Below are 20,831 nucleotides of genomic sequence, written 5' to 3'. Positions count from 1 at the left end.
ACACTTCAGGGCACACACTCCGCTAACCCAGAAATAGTGCTTCAGGTTAAGAACTTTGCTTCAGGATAAGAACAGAAATCAGGCTCCGACGTCGTGATGGCAGCAGGAAGCCCCATTAGCTAAAGTGGTGCTTCAGGTTAAGAACAGTTTCAGGTTAAGAACGGACCTCCGGAACGAATTAAGTACTTAACCCGAGGTACCACTGTAGAGGAATGGGGTGAGACATTCAGCTTGGTTTGAATTTCAATGACAAGCTCCCTAACTGGTCTCTTTCCAAAGCTATATGCCAACCCAAACACCATACATGTCCCTGGAGGGGCTGCTGCTGCTTCAACCCATCTCATGCCAGGCTGCAACCTGTGTTTTGTGAGTCCCAATCCACCAGTCAAAGCCAAATGGAGTCAACTAGAGGAGACAAGGAAGGGCTACACTGGCAAATATTGTGACTTGGGATAAAGTAGTTTACCTGTTTTTGTCCAGCCACCTGAGGGAAGAAGAATGTGCCAGGAGCAGCCATGTCTCTGCCACTGGGATCGGTAATGCCCATGGTAGGCGGATGACGGGCAGGGTAAACAGTTCTCACTTTGTCCCCTGGACAAAGCCTCCCAGTTGTGTTCTACAAAGTCAGCTACAAAATAGGAAGCTGACCACTAGTGCCAGCTCCTGAACTAGATGTGAGAAGTTATTTTACATTGGGAAGATGGTAACTGTGAGGAACCCTCCAAATTAAAATTTTTAACAATTTGGTTTGACTGTTGGAACACCTGGGATGATCTACTAGAAGTAGATCCCTGAACAGGATGTCTCTTCATTTCAAGATTCTTTGTACAACTTGACAGAGAAATACCCAGAGAGGGAGAAATTAAGTCCGTCAGAGGAGACCCTCTAGCAGATTTATCATCAGGCATTAGGATGATTTTATTGATGCGTCCCATCGGGTCTTCAATCGTTTCTGACGACGGGTCCCGAAGTGTGACATTCACATTTTCCTTTAAAGAAGGTAGTTGAAGGGACATCATGGGGGCGGTAATTATAGAAGACTCTCTCAGGGGCATCACTTGTGGACTACTTCTATAACTGGTCAAAACTGGAGAAGATTCTAGCTCTGGCATGGATGAGTGAGTTAAAGAAGGATTTGAATCAGGCAGGGAGATCAGAGTTTCGTCCTTAGGTATGTTGGCCGGTGGATGTAGATGAAGGTTAAATGAGGATGGCAGAGCCTGGTCGTCTCGTGGAATAGCACTGGGGGCAGAAACAACTTGAAGATTTGAGTCTTGCAAGATGGTTTTTGTTTTCAAAGTGGGGCTGAGCTGAAGAAGGTCGACCACTTCTGGCCGGTGAACCCAAGTGGGGTTGTTTGAAGCATCATTAGTATCTTCCCCTCTGTGTTGGACTTGCAAAAGCTGTGATTTAAGCATGTCAAATCTTTGCATCATCACCGACTGTTCTTTCGGAGGGAGGGCTCTGAACGAATCGATAAGTTCCCTTTCATCAAGGGCAGTCTGCAGGTTTCCGTCCTCATATATGGCTGTTTGAGAGGGTATCGAGATTGGTCGAGAATGGCACGCTGCAGAATCATCGCAGTGGGGCCTGGCAGTATTTTGAAGTAAGGCAGAGTCTCTTGTCCTAATGTCCTCACCGCCAGGACACCTATTTAGAAGGGGTTTGATCTTGCTATCTGCAAAAACCCTCGTTGCTACGATATCGGCCATAGACAAAAGCGTTTTCCGCCTAACAATAATAGATGGTATCTTTTCAGAGTGGAACGCAAGTATCACCTTCAAGAAGTTGGTCTGTCGGAACAGGGGCATCACCGCATAAAGGTCAATCTGATGTTTCTTAAATTTTAAAAGTTTGCTTAAACAGTCTTTAGCCCCTTCTAGCGATGACCACCTTCCTATTTCCGACCTGACAGAAAGGCAACTTTTCTTGGGTTGCAGAGTTAGTATCTGATTATTCAATTGGGAATTTAAGATATATTTAGTTTTAGTCTCCTTTCTTTTATCTGAATTGGGGTGAGGCAATAGGTTTTTGACCTCACGAACTGAAGATTGTGTTATTGATTCAAGTTTTTCGACTTTCAGCAGGATATTGGATAATTTAAAAAATCCCAAGTCGTCGAAGTTGGCGAGGCTTCCAAATCAATTAGAGGTTGGAAGCGATTTTGGGTTTCCACCGCAAAGCAATGCTCAGCATTGTCACTCCCTCTTCTATTCCGGTGTGGCACCAACCTTGATATTTTTGGTTTAGGGGATGATAAGGGCTCGTCAAAGTCTCTCAAGCGTTTGTTCTGACCCATACTTTCCTCAGGCCAAGGATTATACGATTCTTAAAATAACATAACATTTAACACACAAATAAAATAGTTAAGACCACTGAGTCCTCTCTCCAATTAGGATAATGGCGTTCTCTTCTCTTTTAGCAGCCGAGGCTGACCCGCTGATAAGAGAGAAACAAGGAGCAGTCTGCAGCAATCTGGAGCAGGGCCAAATCTCTCAGAAAGTTTCCATAGCATGTAGCTGCAGCAATTATAAAATGCTTCAAAGACTGACTGGGTCAGTTAAGATAAAAATATAGTTCAGTTAAGATAAAATATAAAGAATTAAAAGAAGATTAAAAGCAATCCGAAGAGCACCGGTAAGCGCGTCTTACCTCGGCGCCATGTTGGAACCTCATCTAGATGTGAGAAGATTAAGGTAGGTAGCCATGTTGGTCTGACAGAGTTGAAATAAATTTAAAAAATTGTCCAGTAGCACCTTAGAGACCAACTAAGTTTGTTCTGGGTATGCACATGAAAGCTTATACCCAGAACAAACTTAGTTGGTCTCTAAGGTGCTACTGGACAATTTTTTAATTTATTTAGATGTGAGAAGGCAGGCAGATAGGGGGAGGCCAAGGTTGGTGGGGCGACACTTTGTTTGCCCTCATGGGCTGATCTCCACTAACTTTGAGAACAAGCAGTATATAAAATCTTCCACACAAGCAAACAGTAAATGTGTTCTGACACTGAAAGAGCTGGCTGTCCCAAAATATGAGCCTGTTTCCTCTGTCCAGAAGCTTGGGAACATCTTGAGAAATGTCTGCACTGTCCAGCTCTCTCTTTTTTTCTTTCTCTCTCTCCCATAACTAGGATGCCTGGGGGGAGATCTCTCCAGTGCAAGTCCCCAAGGTGGCAGATGGTGATGACATCTCCATCCAGAGGGATGAGTTTGAAGGGTGCTGAGGGAAGAGCAATGGTGAGGCCAAGATGATGCTCAGCCTGTCACCGATGGCAGATGTTATCTGGAGTTAAAGTTGGTGCGCCTTGCTGTGCCTGTTGTCTAGAGGAGTGAGGGCGAGAGAGCACTGCAGTGGCCAAGTAGCCAGCCACGCATGGTGCCATCTTTTCGCTGAAAGGTCACTCTGTAAAGAAAGGCGGGATGCATGAGACAATCTATGACTGACTTTGGGGGACGGGGAATTGTGAAGAATTGCATACATGAATCCAGAGGCAGGGAGCCTTCCATGCCTCTCAATATGTCCTTTAGGACCACCTCCCATTGACCATGCCTCCTCCCCAACCCAAGCCCCCTCGCTCCAGACTACACCAGCCCTGCTCTGCACTTTTCTTTGAGTACTTCTGCTTGACTGGAGGATGGAAAGCTGAAGATCCATAGGAACCATTGGTCCATCTAGCCTAGTATTGTCTACACTGGCTGGCAGCAGCTCTCCTGCGTTCCAAGCAGGGTTCTCTCCCAGCCCTACCTGGAGATGCAGAGAAGTCAGGATCTACTGCATGCAAGGCATATACTCTGTCCCTGAGCTATATCACTTCCTCCTTGCATATGTCTGGCAGCGTAACGGCTTCAGAATGTGTACCATTACTGTAAATCATATGGACCAAAAACTGCACCAATCAGTGTTGGAGCTCAAGCAACAGAAGATGTGGAGGGATCATTTCAGAGCAATTAATAGTAGCCTAGTAGAAACCTGGTTTTTGTGGGGCCACAATAGCTACCGGCGTAAAAGAAGAGTCCCCTCGCCCAATGCTCCATCCACTGCTTGCCTCTGGTCTCTTAGAAGGCTGCCTAAGCAGGAATGAGGCCCTCAGGCAGAAAAAGGTTTCCCACCAACCAGCCACAATAGATGTTGTGATGGGCTTTCATCACAGGAATCAATCCCAGAAACCCCAGCACTGGTTTTGTTAAGTGATGCTTGGATTCTATTGACTCAGGGCCAATTCATTCATTCATTCATTCATTCATTCATTAGTTGATTTGTTAGTCACCCAAATCAAACACACTGTGAGCAACTTAGAAAGTATGGCAGAGTTACAAGCATAGTGATTACAAGAACAAAAGAACAATCTAAATATGTTTTTCATCAAGTGTGGGCTTATTCTTATTTTTTTAAAAAATGTTTTAAATTGTTCTTCCTAAGTCTTTTTACCATTAATTTTATCATTTTATTATTCTGGTAAACTGCTTTGAGGGTTTCTTTTGCAATCAAGCAATATATAAATGTTATGAAATAAATATATAAAGTTCAATACAAGAATTACAGTGAAAATAGGTTTGGGCTCTGACCCCCCCCCCCCGAATTCACCCTGTCACATGGTTTGGCCTTGTGTGGTTCACTTTTTTAAACCAATGGCTGTTATGTGGGGAGCAAGTTGGATCAGGCTCATGGCATGGCAGTGGGACGTTAAGCCTCTGCCCTTTCCGTGATCCTGATCCAAAGTGCCCCTGCCCCCCACCCTGACAAGACTCACACAGACACAAACCCAAGTATGAGAAATAGCACAATAAGAGCCCACCAGACCAGGCCAGTAGCCCATCTGGTTCAGCATCCTGTTCTCACAGTAGCCAGATAGATGCCTCTGGGAATCCCACAAGCAGGATTTAAGCACAAGAGCACTCCTCCAGCCCATGGTTTCCAGCAACTGGGATTCAGAAGCACTGCCTCCAACCACGGAGGCAGAGCACAGGCATCATGGGAAGTAGCTTTTGATAGCCTTCTCCTCCACGAATTTGTCCAATCCTTTTTGAAAGCCATCCCTGTGGGAGGGAGTTCCATCGTTTACTATGCGCTATGTGCAGAAGCACCTCCTTGGATCTGGAGGGAGCCACAGTGTCCCTAACCTTTCTTTGAGTGGAGCAAGTCAGAGATCCTGCCATTGCATCCAGTGTTCAGGGTGTGAACGCATCATCAAGCTAAAAACAGATGCAATTTCCCCTCCCTGTGGCCCAGATTGCTTTCTTTCTCCTTCCCCTAATATCTCTGAGTGTTCTTACTGCTCTTCTTCCCTGAGGCTGAAACATATTGCGTTGTTTGCAGGGAGCCATCTGCAATTACTCCCAGACATCTTTCTTGAGTGATAATAGCTAGTTCAGAGTCCAGCGCTGTGTAAGGGTAATTAGGGTTATTTTCCCAATGCCCACCACTTTGCACATGTCAGCATTCCCTATCATCTGCCTGTGTGAGAGCGAGGGCAGCGTTGTGGCATTCAGAAGGTCAAACGTGTTGGCATGAGTATGCAGTGTCCGTGAATGGGTTGCTCAAGTAGTGCCTAATTGGGCAGAAGGAGGCATGGCCATGCTAGCGCCCATTGATTTCCCCATGGCTAAAGGGAGCTGAAAGTGAGGAGTGGTTTGTGTGCCTGAATGGGCCCCTTGAGTTCTGCGCAGCTGGAAAAGTAGCATGTCACTGACCAAGCTAAAGTATTGTGCCAGAAGCTGTCTTGAACCCTGTGAGCGTATTTGTTCAACTAGCACTCTCCTGTCTACCTTGGGAAGACAATGAGTAAATAAACAAACAAACCCCTGTGTTGCAAAATATGAGTCAGAGACTTCAGTTTGTTAGTTTTGATGTTTTGAATTATTCCATAAAGTTTTTCACATTGCAATTGTTTCTGGCCATCATGTTGCTTTTGATATTGCCACCTTGAGAAGAGCCATAGCTCAGTGATGGAGCCCCTGGTTTGCATGGAGAAGGCCCCAGGTTCCATCACTGGCCCCTGCCGGAAACCCTGGAGACCTGCTGCCAGTCATTGTGGGCAATACAGAGCAGCATGGACCAATGAACTGACTTAGTGGACGGAAGGTCCCCTGTGCTCCTATGAATACTCCAGGAGTAGGGAATGTGTGGCTCTCCAAATGTTGCTGGGCTTTGTTCCTGGATTGTAGGATCTCTTTCCTGTCACTTGCTTCACAATATTTTTAACTGATATGTGGGACACTGAACCTGGAAACGTCTGCATGCAAAGCAGTTCTCCACAAATGAGCCACCCTTCATTCATCAACTAATCATCCTGACTAGGCCTGGGCAATGTATCAACATATCTCTCAGGACCGGTATGAGGGCCATAGTGCGATGGCTCTTTCACCTGGTGGTATATCATGGGTGAAGCAGCCACCGCTCTTGAGTTCCTCTGATGAAGTGCACAGTAGTCCATGCAGGTTTGTGCCATGATAAGTGTGTTAAGTCTTCAAGGTGTCACTTGACATGATGCTGGGGATTGCGAACTTCTGGCTCTCCGGCTGAGATCAGCCTCCTTCACCTGCCAGCCCCAACCAGCCTGGCCAAGGGGAAGCATGATGGGAACTGAAGGCTCCCCCGTCCCACCTTTGCTTGTCGTCACCAACATTGCACACTCCATATCCCATCAATTACTGGCCAATGTGGATGATGATGGGAGCTGATAGCTGGGATAACTCAGTTAGTAGAGCATAAGACTCTTAATCTCAGAGTTGTGGGTTTGAGTCCCGTACTGGCAAATGATTCCTGCATTGCAGGGGGCTGGGCTGGGTGACCCTTGTGGACTCTTTCAACTATACAATTCTGTGATTCTGTAGTTGTCCAATGACAGAGTGGCCTACTGGGAGTTGGCCAGGGCTGCAAATCCAGGGCTCTCCAGATGCTGTCGGTTGGAGCACCCAGTTTAGTTGAGCTGAAAGGGGCAAGCAGTCTGACCTGGTCTAAGGCAACTCCCCCCCCCCTTTTCCAGGTGACGTCCTGCCCCACCACTCCCTCAGATAATAAAGCAGGGTGATGCAACCACAAGAACATAAGAACCAGACAAGAACATCAGAAGAGCTCTTCTGGATCAGGCCCATGGCCCATCCAGTCCAGTATCCTCTACTCACACTGGCCAGCCTGAGCACAAGGCAAGGGCAAAACTCTCCAGCAAAGGATGGGCCCCTTCTAAGGTAATGCTTCTTTCTTCCTCAAGGGGACGCTCTCCTTCCCCAAGACCATCCTTCTCCCCGGAGTGTGGCACTGCTATGAAATCCCTGGCGGCCTCCTCGACCGCGCTCTCTGCTTCTGTTACCTTTTGCAGGTCCACCACTTTGACCTCAAGGTAACAAACTTTTCCCCTGAAAGCCAGCAGCCCTTTGCCCTTTGGACATGGCCACTACTTCTTCTCGGTGGGGAGCCAGTCCTATGTACGGCAGACCGTGCGAAACACGGTTGCCTCTCTACCTACAGTCAGCCGAGCTTACTCCCGAGTAAAGGCGCCTAGGGGGACAGAGGGGGAGGGACGAGGGCGGTCGAGAGCGTCTGCTCGCAAGAGGCACCACCAGAAGACCTCGGCGCGCACCTGCCTTTCTTCGCCGAGGTTCAGCGGGGCTGCAAGCCGCACCGACAGCTCCCTCCACCCGCCACGGGGAGCCTCCGCGCCCGCATCCCAGCAAAGCAGCGGCGGCCTCTCGGGCTGATGTCATCGGCCGCTTGCGAGAGGCTGTGCCTGCGCGCTCGAGCCGAAAGGGGGAACCGAGCCGCCAGTTGCGCGGGCCACGCAGCCTCGGCAGCGGCGACGACCAGCCGCGGGTTGGAGCTGCTCCTGGGCTGACGGATGCGGGGAGATGTAGGCAGCCGGAGCGCGGCTCCTCTTGCTAGCTGAGCTTCTGCCGGATCCCGGGAAGGGCGCTTGGGCTTCCCAGCTGCGAGGGATTCCGCCGACGGTGCGGGGCGAAAGGAAAGCCGGAGAGCCGCCGCCGCCGCCGCCGCCGCGCTTGGCAAGGATGCGCGCTTCGTCGCAGCTGGCGGCGCCTTGTCTTGTCCCCGCTGCCGGGCTCCGGGCTTTGGCCCAGCGCAGGCAGCCGACGCCCCAGTGATCGCAGCTGGAGAAGAGCGAGCCCCGCCGGCGCGGAGGGACGCTCGCCAGGCTCCGCCGCGGGGACGCTTTCTCGCTCCAGCAAGCGAAGCTCTTTCCTCTCTGGGCAGGGCCCGTAGGCAGGGGAGAAGTTGGCGCCCCCTCTCGCCGCCCCCCGTCCTGCCCGAGCCCGCGGGAATCCAAGCCACGCCGCGGCCGCTGCCCCCTTCCCACGTTCCGAGGGGCCGCGGAGAGACGCGGCAGGCGGTGGCGCCGGGTAAGTAGCACGTTCCCCTCGGGGTGGGCGCTGGATCGCTCGGAGGGGGGGGGGGGTGCCTCTCTCGCGGCTCCACGTCTGGATGCTTTATTAGACGGGTGGGTGAAACCCAGGAGAATGCCGCGCGCGCTGCGATCGGGAGATGTTGCTTTTGAAAAGCGGGGGCGGGGGCGGGATCTGGTTTCTAACTAGGAAAGGGCAGGCGCTTTGCGTATGCTCGGAGGTGCTCTTTCCTTGAGGGCTGCTTTCTGTTTTGTGGAGTCTGTGGAGTTTTTAATGCTGCATTCAAGCAAGAGTGTCCAACATTGTGAGCAGGATTTCATTTATTATTATGAATCAATTTTTTTAAATCATACGCAGATATAGATACAGTACCCCTTTTCCTAGAGCAAAGTATGAGAAAGTGACTGGGCCAAGGTCACCCAGTGTGCTTTGGTGGTTGCGTGTGGGGATTTGAACTCTGCTCTCCCTTGTCAGAGCTCTTCCCACTAACCGTTATGCAGCACTGCCTTTTCAGTCTCTGCACACAGCTTTGCTGTGATTCCTGGCATTGATGTTTGTAGTGTGGGGGTGGGGGTGTGTGTGGATTTCCAGGCCTGCTCTTGGCTATGTTCAATATCAAGGCTACAACAACCCTGAACCTATTCTGACACGGAGAAAACAGTGGTGTGGATAGGAAATCTTAGACTCTGGTCTGCTGGGGACTCCTCCTTAGATGGTGATGTGTGTTTGCATCCTTTGCTTCAAAATACGATGCCCATCCAGCCGCATTGAGGGTCCTAGTGCTGCGTACGCAGCCCCTCAAGCATCTCTGTCTGGTACCCAGGACTCGCCCCATCCTGCCCTGCTTGGCACCTTCCTGGAGTGTAATTTGCCGGCCTGGATGTGTCCTTCTGCCTGTGGTGCTGCTTCTGGCCCAAGGGTTGACCAGGAGGGAATATTGCCTTCCAGCTGGAAAATATGCCCTGTCCCTGCTCCAGAGTAATGGAGGGTGATGCTATTTATGCAGGGGTCAAGCTACCACTTTCATGGCAAAGGAGTTCATGGCATTCTTGCCTTCCTGCCTTCCTGTGTCGTGTGTACCAGTTCATTTAAGTTTCCAGCATAATAGATAATTACTGGGTAAAATCTGCTGACTTTACTTGAAAAAGAACACTGAGTTGGCCATGAGTATAGCAGCTCTTAAGAGAGCATTATCTGTGGTCTAAAAATAAGTGAGGGTGCCTTCCCTCCCTAATGCACTTACATGTGCAATTAATGGTAGCCCTCACCCCCCCCAGCTGATTGGCAGCTGATAATGTGACTCACCCACCTTATGGGACTGTTGAGCAGACATCTACTTGTATGAGCATTCTTAACAACTGTGCATTATTATATTGAAAACAGGGGGTGTATACATTGTGTATTTTTGGGTGATGGAATGGAGAGAACTGAATGCTGAACAAAGGAAGCCCTGGACACGGGGGTGGGGGTGGAATGAGGCAGAGATCTAGACTGCTGGATCTGACATGATGGAATAGCTCCTTCTGAAAAATTGATTAAGCATAGCTCAAACACAGCGATCAGGTGGGGATGGGAAATCTGTGGTGGTGCCTGAAGAGCAGGCAAAGAGGAAGAGCAAGCTTTCCTCTTCTGTTTCTTGCCTCTTGGAAAACTGCTTTGTGCCTGTGGCTCCTTCCAGGAATGCTATTGTCTGTCTTTAATGGCTTGGCTACTCTTGGACTCCAATTTTGTTAGGGCTGGCAGAGCTCCTAAAGTTTAATGGGTGGTGGGCAAAGAACAACAACAACACCCCACCATGTGATAAAGCTTATTCTCTGCCAGAGTATCGCTTGCTGGTGGATTTCTGCCTGTCACATAACTGCCAAAGGAACAACCAAACAGAAAAGGTGGCAACACTCCCTGTGTTATTGTCTCATTGCAGAGGGATGCTGGGGAGATTTTTGGTAACCTTGATTGCTTGATAGGAGGCTGCCTCAGACCAAGTCAGGTTATTTGTGCATCTATGCTACTATTGTCAACTCTGACTCGCAGCAGTGGTCCAATCCTTTCTAACTTTTAATTTCCCATCACCTGCTGTCGAATCCTTTTTAACTGGAAATGCCAGATACTGATGCTGAGACCTCCCAGATGCAAAGCGTGAGCTCTGCCCTGATGATATAAATTCATCCAGTGGCCTCAGCATGCACAGTTGTTCCTTGGCTATTTCTTTCCTTTAAGTGACCCACCACCTGATCTCACCTCAAGTGGATGTTTTAAGCTCTCCTGCTTCTCTAAACTTCAGAAGGTGAAAATATTATTGGGAGTTCTTCTTGGGTGTCACATCATTAGACTGAATTATGTTGCATTCTTAAGGGTATATTCATCTGTTTTTATTTACTGCATTCATATCGCACCTTATTCTCCAAGGAGTTCAAGCTGGTGTACTGTACAAGGTTCTCCCCTTCCTCATTCAATCCACACAACAGCCCTGTGAGGTAGGTTAGGCTGAGAGGCAGTGACTGGCCCAAGGTGAGCTTCATGGCTGAGTGGGGATTGGGGCCCTAGTCTTCCTGGTCCTAGTCTGGCACTTGAACTGCTTTGCCACACTTGGGCTCTGGATTTGGGGCCAGGATATCTTAACAATAGCCATCTTCTAGCACCCATTCATTTGTGACATCACCAGTCATGTTCCCCCAATACTTGAAGTGCCCTTGGTAGTGATGTGGGGCAGAACCTTCTCAGCAGTGGCTCCTGGATGGCATTTAGTGGGCCAGCTTCAACTAGGTGGCATCTTTTGCAGTGCTTGGGAGAGGTGGACCGATTTCTCCTGCTTCTGCTTTTTCTCACTTTTGTGCTTTAACTTGTTCACACTGGCTTTGAATGCAATTCTGCTGGGTTTGTTTGCTTTTTTGAAGCAAAACACTTTGCTGTCATTTTTCTTAGAAGTGGTTCTTTAATGTGGCTGCAACATTATACTGTTCAGGCAGGTAGATGGTTCACTCTAACAGATCATCCCCTTCCTGGCTGCCAAAGTATCATCAGTTGGTATTGTGAGATCTTTAGGATGAAGGGTGAGTTTGAAATATCTCTGTGAAATAAATGCTATGCTGGCTCTGAAGAAACATATATATCTAGCTAACGATGCACACAAGTGAATAGGGTGGAGCAAAAAAGGGGTTGTTACGATGAGTTACTTTTTAAAAACAAGAGACAATATATGAAAAGGTGTTAGATATCACAAGAACGTGCCTGCTGGATGAGGCCAGTGGCCCATGCACTCCAGCATCCAGTGACCAGGCAGACACCTAAGGGAAGCCAGACAAACAGCAGCACCTGGGCACAAGAACAGCCTTCCTTCCTGTGGTTTCCAGCAAGCGGCATTCAGAAACATTGCTCTCTTTGACTGGAGAGGCAGAGCCGAGCCATTGTGGTTTGTAGCCATTGCTAGCCTGATCCCTCATGTGTTTGTCCAGTCCCCTTTTAAAGCCATCTAAGTTGGGGACTTTAAATTAAAATAAAGCAGAAACTATTAAAAGCCTTTTCACCAAGCTGAACTGGGAGATGTCACCTGAAGGTGGAAAGCAATCGTCTCAGGCAAAACTTCAAGGGAAACCTATTCATAAGGTTCACAAAGCTTTTATCTGAGAGTGGAAAGGTAGAAAGTGGAGTTAGTATGTTCAGGGTGGGGAGGGCAGCTTGATGTTGTGTTGGTAGGTGACCAAATGACATAAGGAAGTCTTGTCCTTCATCTGGTGTGTGTCAAATGTCTAACAATTTTGGTAACAGACAGCATTTAGGAGAAATTGCATCTGGTGGTGTATGCTAGAGGTCCATTTCTTTCTTGTTCCTGAATGTGTCTTGTAATTGAGTCTCTGAAACATGTATATTTGACAGCTGTCTGGCTAGAAATTGGTAAAGTTTTGTTTCACTATTCTGAAGGGCTGCCAATGGCATTCGGAGGGCTCATAAAGGGCCTTCCAGCCTGGTTTGATGCATGCTGTCGAAACACATGGAGCATCTGTTTCCCTGCTCACACCCTGCCACGTCGCCTTCAATGAACCCCTGGGGCTGGTTCAGGCAAGATTTGGGGAACGGCCCCCAAGTGAGCAAGACTGCAACTGGAAAGTCTCCTGATGGCTATATACTTACAGCAAAAAGGGCTCTGCTTGCCATTTTGAGGAGATCTTAGCAGTTTGTGGGGAGTGATGCAAATGTTTGGCATTTTACAATGTGCTCAGTGATTCTTGTACCTTCCTTGGTGAGCGTACCCTAACTGCTTCTTGGGGCTGTTACTAGAGCTGCTCTGATTCGGATCAGGAGTGGGAACCACTTCACTGCACCATAGAAGTGTAGAGTTGGAAGGGACCACAAGGCTTATCCAACCCCCTGCAATGCAGGAATCGCAGCTCAAGGATCCCTGGCAGTTGGACTCTTGAGGAGGATTACTGAAGGGGAAGATGAGACTACAGAACAGAGCCCTTTGGACACACACTCGCTGCTGCTAGATGTGCCCAAATCTACTGGTGAGGATGGAGTCCTGGAAGCTGCCTCTCCCTCACCAGCAGAAGGGACTATTAGAGACAGTTGTGGCTGTTTCTCCAACACAGCATGAGAAGGTGGGTTTGGTGATGTCACCTGCAGAGATGCAGTATATCAAGATGGCACTTGTCTGCCAAGGTGGAGCACCTCCCTTCAGGCCAGGATTCTTACAAGTAGCTGGGCATTTTCCACCTCAGCTTTGAAGAGTGGCAGGGAAACTCATTGGAACAAACACTTTCACAGCTCCCATTCAGTCTTGGAACCCATCCTATGGACCAATGATGGGGACTTGATCATAAATCTTTCATGGCAGCTAACATCCTTGTTGAGGAAAACAGCAGACAGCCTCACCCCAAAGGAGGGGATGATGGACATAGTCTCTTAAGACTGCCTGAATCCCTCCTCTGATTGGATGTTGCATCCTGCTCACCACACATATGCAGTATCTTGACCTCTGTCCCTTCAATGGGATGCAACTAATATTTTCCCAGCATATGGGTAGGAGCAGCACCTTTGTTGGCTTAATAGGAAAAAGAGACATCTTTGGGTGGAAGTGGAGGATGATGTGCACTTGGGCTTCAGACTTCTTGTCTTGTTGCATTTCCAGAGAAAATTATAATTATTTTTTTAAAAGAGTGATCTAGATTCACCTTCCAGAGACTTTTTGCTTAGCCCCTCTTTATATATCCAGGGGCTAATCAAAAGTCTGAAAGTTAGGGTTGGGGCCTTGGATAATATGGGTCTCTTGACTCTTCTTTGCCATCTGTCTAACTTGCCACAAAGGTGTGGGTAGAATCTCTAATACAGTTCCAACCCACAGACCTAGGCAAGAAGAGAAGGTAGCAAATCCAAGTGCCCCAAAGAGAGGTGCCTCCTCACACTGCCCCACAGGGGCCCCTGGCCAGCACCCCCTAGCCAGCTCCAGAGGCACCATTCACCAGGGGCTTTTGCAACAAGCAGCTTTAGGAGGCAGAGACGCAAGAGGGCATCTGAGGAGGGAGGGAAGGACACTGGTAGAAAACCACTGCCCTAGAGGAACCACCAGCTAAACATGTGTTATTGAGAACTTTGGTTGCTTGCAATATGTGCCCCCCTTACCCTGGTACCTGCCATGTTCAGTCAAAGTACCTGCCCCATGAGAATCACACGAAGTCTTCACACCTTGATTTGTGCATGCAGCACTGTGAGGTCAGGTCCTATGGAGTGTGAATGAATGATGACCATGACAGGATTGCTTGCCATAGGACTTTGCAAGCACATGTGATATGAATGGATTTTTCATTCGTGCTGCAAATAAGGAAACAAAGCAGCAATTTGTCACCTTTGCAGATGTTTTCACTGGGCCTGGAAGGCTTCAGACAAAAAATAAAAATGAAACAGCAATTCTCTAAGTATCTACAAATCTTTAGGCAAAAGAAACTCACCATTTATAACTCCACTCACTAAACAAGGTAAAAGGCAAAAAGGTAAAGGACCCCTGGATGGTTAAGTCCAGTCAAAGACAACTATGGGGTTGCGGTGCTCACCTCGCTTTCACGCCGTGGGAGATGGTGTTTGTGGGGAAATGGCTTTGCTTTGTCTGCCCTGGATGCGCTGCCCTTCCATTTTAACTCTGCATCGTGTAGCCATGGCATCATCAGAGAGGAAAATGTTTATCTATACATTTCTATTCTCACTGTGATGCCCTGTTCTGGATAGATGCACTAATTGCATTAAAGGGAGCCACATGTGTAAGCCGAACTCTGATGGATGGAAATTGTAGAAGGCCTGCAGAGAAAGCAGCAGGGGATCCCAAGCAAACACACAGGGGAGCAGCAGCTGTTGGCTGACTGCCTTTCTCTGACAGTTCTATCCTTGCTTCTGCTCCTGCCATCTTTTTCTTGGAAGCCACTTGCCAAGGGATTGAGATGGAAAGAGCAGGGGCACTTAGCCATGAAAGGCATGGATGGGGGAAACAGGTGCTGAGTCAGATAGGGGCAAGAACAAGTTTTTTAAAAACAAAACAAAAAAGACAAAACTGTAACAAACTATGATTTAATCAGATAGGCAAAGTATAATTTGCGCGTGGATTTTCTAATTTCACTACCCAGATATGTTAAAGAAGCTGTACTAAGAGAGGACAGGGAATTAATGCAACACTTCTTAACTGCTCCTGGAACTATTATTTCTAAGAACCTCAGCATGGAGGTGGGAGGTGGGTGGGATGAGAACACCAGCTATGAGAGAATGTATATCTAGAATCTGGGACAGAGTATGCCTGGTTAAGCTTACATATATAGTGAGAACCAGAATGGGCAGGCCATGTTTTCATTTAGAAATTGTGACTTTTTACAATGTACTGGCATGATGGTGTGTAATGAGGCACAGGATAATATGAACCCGTTTATGTTCCATAAATTGCCAGTTAGCCTGTAGTCTTTGAAAGTGTGAATATATCTATATAGATATAGCTACCAGTATGCAGTAGAGTTGTGTACCAAATTTGGTCAAATCCCAAACTCAATCAGACCAGTTCAAGGTGCAGATCCACCTTCCCTGATAAGGGTTCCTTGACAAATCTGAGCTCCAATTCCCTCCACACAAAGCAGCCCATCATAATGTTGGGCACTTTGCCCATTCAGTGACAGGAATGGGATACTCTATCCGGTACCAATAGTCAGCTGAGGGCCAGTTCTGTGCAGGTTTCTTTTTTTCATCCCTTCACAAATTACAGATGCAGAGTTCCTGATCCATTTAAAGATTACTTACAGAAATATTGCAAAATTAATAAATGTTAAAAGATTGTTGGAATGAAGTTATATGGCTTTAGCAGAAATGTTATAAGGATTTAAGTATAAATAGATTAATGGAATCATAAAGGTAAAATAAGGTTAGAATGTGTTAGGATAATTATAGGACAGATAACAGAGGAAGATGGAAAGGAATTGCTGAATCATTTGACAGAAGTGGAATACAAAAAGGGAGGTGTGAGGAGGTCGGTGAAATAAGTGAATGAAAGATAAGATATTGAAATTGTTTGAGTGTTTTAATTTGTTTTTGTTTGGTTTTGTTAGTTTAATGTGTTTAGTGTTATGTAGTGTCTTTATATTGTATTGTATTGTCCCCCCCCCCCCCGTTTTTATTTGGTTTTGTAGTGTTTAAATTGTTCAAAAAGTAATAAACATTATTTTTTTAAAAAAAAAACTGAGTTCCTGATCCAGTTTGTAAACTGAGCATATAGGAGGATGTAACACTTTGTTGTGGTCCTGGTCAGGATCAGGGCTGCTCTGTTCCTGCAAATCCCATTGCCAAAAGAAAAGTAAGAAAATGTAGCCCCATTTGTTTCAATGGGATGTTTTCTGTTTAGCTACTTCCACGTGAGACTTGCTCAGAGGTGCTGGCAATGTGGAAGAATGATCTGGTTGTGGTGGTGGTGTGTGTGTTTTTAAAAACCAGCCAGATGGGTGGGGTAGAAATAATAAATTATTATTATTATTATTGATAATAATATTATTATTTATTATTAAAAGGTATGTTTTTTAAAAGTTATGTTGATTCAGCGCATTCCACAAAGGGTCAGCATAGGGCTTGCGGTAGAAGCTGTGAAGCTCAACTAATCCCCAACACAAATTGTTCTAGCAGCTGTAGCAAAGGAGAGGCTAAAACTCAATCGTCCATGGCATTTCCCTAAATTAAACAATAAAGAAGGAGTTGTTTCAGATTCTCCTTACACTGCAGTTCCTTATTAATCTCCACAGTAAACATAAAAGGGGTGGAGGGGGAGAGACATGATTAACCTTAAGAGGGATGCCTCCTGCTTAAAGATACAAATTGATGCTAAAGTGAGGGAGACATGGCAATGGAGTACAGGGAGGGACTTCTCAGAATCAGTAAATAGACCACAGAGTCTGACATGGAGTCAAAAAATCTGGCTAAGCATCAAGCCAAAGTGTATTCATGAATTATAAAGCTCAGGGGTTATTATCATCCGCCCTCCCCAAGCCTGCTCCCAAATTAATAGAATAACAGTGACCTCCACTTTCATTCCATCCCTTCCATTTCCCCAAATTTCCTTCCATTTTCTAAAATTTCACCAGCGAAGGCCCACAGGTTTCAATCCACATTTGCACAACAGCTTACATAGGAGCAACCCAATTGCCACAAGATAATGAGGAAGACTTCCGGATTCTCTGGAGCTCTCAATCAGTCTGGATACAAAATGGTGGGGAAGGCAGGGGAAACCCCAAAATGCTGCGTTGTCACCTTAGGGTTATACTTCATGGAGTCCGCTTAGTCTGTTCATTTTTTATTTTATTTTTGCAAATTATTGAGCCCATGCCACTTCTTTCTCTTTCACAATTCAGAAAGCCTTCTCAGCTCAGGACCTCAATACCTCAAGGACTGCCTCTCCCCACATGGACTGACTTGGGCCCTGAGATCTTCACTGGAGCCCCCCTCGGAGGTCCCGAGGGTGGCAACACAAGAAGCCTTCTCTGCAATGGCTCCTCACTTGTAGAATGCTCTCCCCAGGGAGGCTCACATGGCACCATCAGTACATTTCTTTAGGTGCCTGGCAAAAACATTTCTCTTTTTTTGCCAGGCCTTTGACTCTTAATAAGCTCTGGTCACTTTGACTGTGTGGAATGTTTTAAAGCTGCCTTTTAAAAAATTGATTGTCCGTTAGATTTTTCTTTGTTTTTCTTTTATGCTGGTTCTAATGTATTGTGTGTTTCTTTACATATTGTACATTGCCTTGAGCTGCCTTGTTTAAAAAGTGATCAATACATTTACATAATAATAATATTTTGTCCAATCCTCTTTTAAGGCCATCCAGCTGGTGGCCATCACTTCCTCCTGTTTAATTATAGTTTAATTATGCACTGCATGAAGAAGTACTGGTGACTGGGAATGGCTGCTGAGACCATATAACACTGGTCCTGAAAGACCTTCAGTGGCTCCCAGTACGTTTTCAAGCACAAATCAAAGTGTTGGTGGTGACCTTTAAAGCCCTAAACGGCCTCATCCCAGTATACCTGAAGGAGCATCTCTACCCCTATGTTCTGCCCGAACACTGAGGGCCAGTGCTGAGGGCCTTCTGGCAGTTCCCTCACTGCTAGAAGTGAGTTTACAGGGAACCAGGCAGAGGGCCTTTTCAGTAGTGACACCTGCCCTGTGGAATGCCCTCCCATCAGATGTCAAAAGAAATAAACAACTATCTGACTTTTAGAAGACATCTGAAGGCAGCCCTGCTTAGGGAAGTTTTTAATGTTTGATGTTTTATCGTGTTTTTAATATCCTGATGGAAGCCGCCCAGAGTGGCTGGGTTAACCCAGTCAGATGGGAGGCATATAAATATAAATATCATCATCATCACAATCATCATCATAATCTGTTCTGATTCTTCCAACCATCCAATATGCTTCCAAGCATATTCGCAGTGTGCCTGCCTCTTGTTGCATTGACACCTGAGACCTTGCTGTGTGAGAAAGTGGTATCAACAGTGTCATCTTGAGCAGCTTCCTTCCTCTTAATCCCCTTAAAGGTCCTCCTTTACTCTTCCAGAGATAGGGATAAAGCAATGACTAACCATGATGTCAGATAACTGATTACAAATCACTGAGTTGAAAGTACGGAATGAAAAGTTGCAGTGAATTTCTAGCTGAAAGATTTGGTATGTCATGTTTAATATAAGGGTGAACAGAATCTGTATTGTCAACCTTTCTCTACATTTTTTACATGCCTTAAGGAATTTTTTTACATGCCTTAAGGAAATGCAAGGATGTACAAAGTTCATTTAACTAAGTGAAAGGATGCATTAAGCTTGGTAACGTAGGGATAGGGATCACCATATCTGTCTGTTTTCCTCTAATATACATGACATTGGGAATCAAGAAATGTGCTCTGCAATGTTACCATTTCATTATCATGGCTTTGTGATTTGGGGGGATCCTTTATTATTACTGATTAATTCATTTATTTAGATTTCTTATCTACCCTTCAGTGTAAGGTCCCAAGGTAGGTTTCAACAATATAAAAATGGATATATTTCAGACTTGATTTAAAATAGTGATGAATTTATTGCGTACATCCTTTGTAAGCTTCCTTAAAGTCACTGTGGGGAAGTGGACTAGGACAAATCTATGCAATCTCTCTCTCCCCACCCCCAGAGCAACCTGCAAATGTTCAAGGAAAGGTGGATTTCTTTCTTTTATTTCATAGCATTTATATGCCACCTTTCCCACCAAGGAGCTCAAGCTGGCATACATGGTTCTCCCTCAGTTAATCTCCACAACAACCCTGTGAGGTAGGTCAGGCTGAGAGGCAGTGACTGGCTCAAGACCACCCAGTGAGTTTCATGGCCAAGTGGGGGGATTTGAACTCAGGTCTTCCAGGTCCTAGTCCAGCAGTCTAACCACAGTACCAGCACCAGCTCTCTTTTCTGGGCATTTGGGACTTGAAGCTGTCCTCAGTTCTGGGCAGTTCTCTTGTTTATCAATCACTCTAAAGTGTGGCAAAAATGATGGAAATAGCCGTGTCTGTATAAGTGTGTATAATAAGAGAGATGATTACTCATTGAACCATCTTTATAGTTTTATAAATGAGAATGGATGGTTTGCATGAGGTTGACCCTAATCTGAATTCTGCACCAAGGAGAGCCACATTTTGCAATCTTTCTAAATTAGGCAAATATGTGCAATCATTCTAAATTGTGGAAATGGTCTTTATTTTGCTTCGAAGAACCAGATTTCCAAATAATTAGATTTTTGTTTTTAAGTGACTGTAGGAGAACAGAAGATGTGAAGAAGAGGGGGGGGGGACCTTAGATCATGTAGGTCCAGAGTATCTTATGACTATGCATATAAAATCTAAGGTGTCAGACAAATACACAGTGAAACACACAACCACCACCCTGGGATCATTGTGTGATTTTAGCCTATGAACACTTGATTTTCTGTTCGTAGCCTATATTTGGATATTTTATTCCTGCATGACTTGCAGAAGCAGCAAGTGCACCTTGGCTCTGTGGAGAGGAGGTCTGCTTGCTGCCCCCACATGTGCTCTTCGGGAGGGAAATTATTTTCTGATCCAGCCCCATGGTAAGTCAGTAGAATATTGTTCAGGGAAGGTGTGCAGCCTTAGCGGTGGATCACAGGGCTTGTGTGCCTAAATTGGGATTCAGGCCTCATCATGGGACTGAAACTGCCTTGGTCACACTGGTCGATGATCTCTGGCGGGCTAGGGACAAAGGTGAGAGCTGTTTCCTAGTTCTGCTACATCTCTCAGCAGCTTTTGACACTGAAATATACTCAGAGTCACAAAGTGATTTCATGCTCTTTATTCAGCTCATAGTGGTGAGGAGGAATGAATGAAAGTCCCCTCAAAGTATCTGCTTTATATACATTATTTACACAATGGGCTGCACATGATTAGCTAATTCTGGAATTCTACTGTAAACCAATCAGGTTGTGGATTCACTTATATCTGGATCATGATTGGGTGGTTCCTGCCAACCAATCATACTGCTGCATTGTTGTAGGACCAATCAGACTGCTGCATTCTGAATCCTATTGTTCTAGGACCAATCAGACTGCTGCAATTTGGATTCTATTGTTCTAGGACCAATCAGACTGCTGCAGTTTGGATCCTATTCAACTCAGTACATACACCATCAACCATAACACCCTTCTGGACTGGCTAGAGGGGCTAGGAGCTGGGGGCACTGTTATACAGTGGTTCCACATCTTCCTCCTGGGCCGTGTCCAGAAAGTGTGTGTTGGGGGGATGAATGTTCAGACTCCTGGGCTCTCACTTGTGGGGTGCCTCAGGGTTCCATCCTATCCCCCATGCTTTTCAACATCTATATGCAGCCGCTGGGAGAGATCATGAGGGGGTTTGGGCTGGGTGTTCATCAATATGTGGATGATACCCAGCCCTATCTCTCTTTCAAATCAGAACCAGTGAAGGCTGTGAAAGTCCTGT

The 20,831-nt window shown here is 46.4% G+C and overlaps 1 protein-coding gene and 1 long non-coding RNA gene across 2 annotated transcripts in view; one reads left to right on the top strand and one right to left on the bottom strand.

Annotated features, from left to right (window-relative positions):
* LOC310657924 overlaps window positions 1-20,831 on the bottom strand; it is a 459,411-nt gene that overhangs the window by 372,584 nt on the left and 65,996 nt on the right. The window lies entirely within an intron of this gene.
* Window positions 7,691-20,831, top strand: part of LINGO1 (leucine rich repeat and Ig domain containing 1) — a 632,098-nt gene continuing 618,957 nt past the window's right edge. Inside the window, exon 1 of the mRNA XM_083399015.1 lies at window positions 7,691-8,351. The gene's annotated coding sequence lies outside the window, so the exon portion shown is untranslated. The remainder of the gene's footprint in view (window positions 8,352-20,831) is intronic.

The sequence above is a fragment of the Podarcis tiliguerta genome (genome assembly GCF_965153285.1).
Source record: "Podarcis tiliguerta genome assembly, chromosome: 9".
In the NCBI taxonomy this organism is placed as follows: Eukaryota; Metazoa; Chordata; class Lepidosauria; order Squamata; family Lacertidae; genus Podarcis; species Podarcis tiliguerta.
Note: the sequence above shows the minus strand (reverse complement) of the source record. Positions and strands in the feature narration are given on the sequence as shown.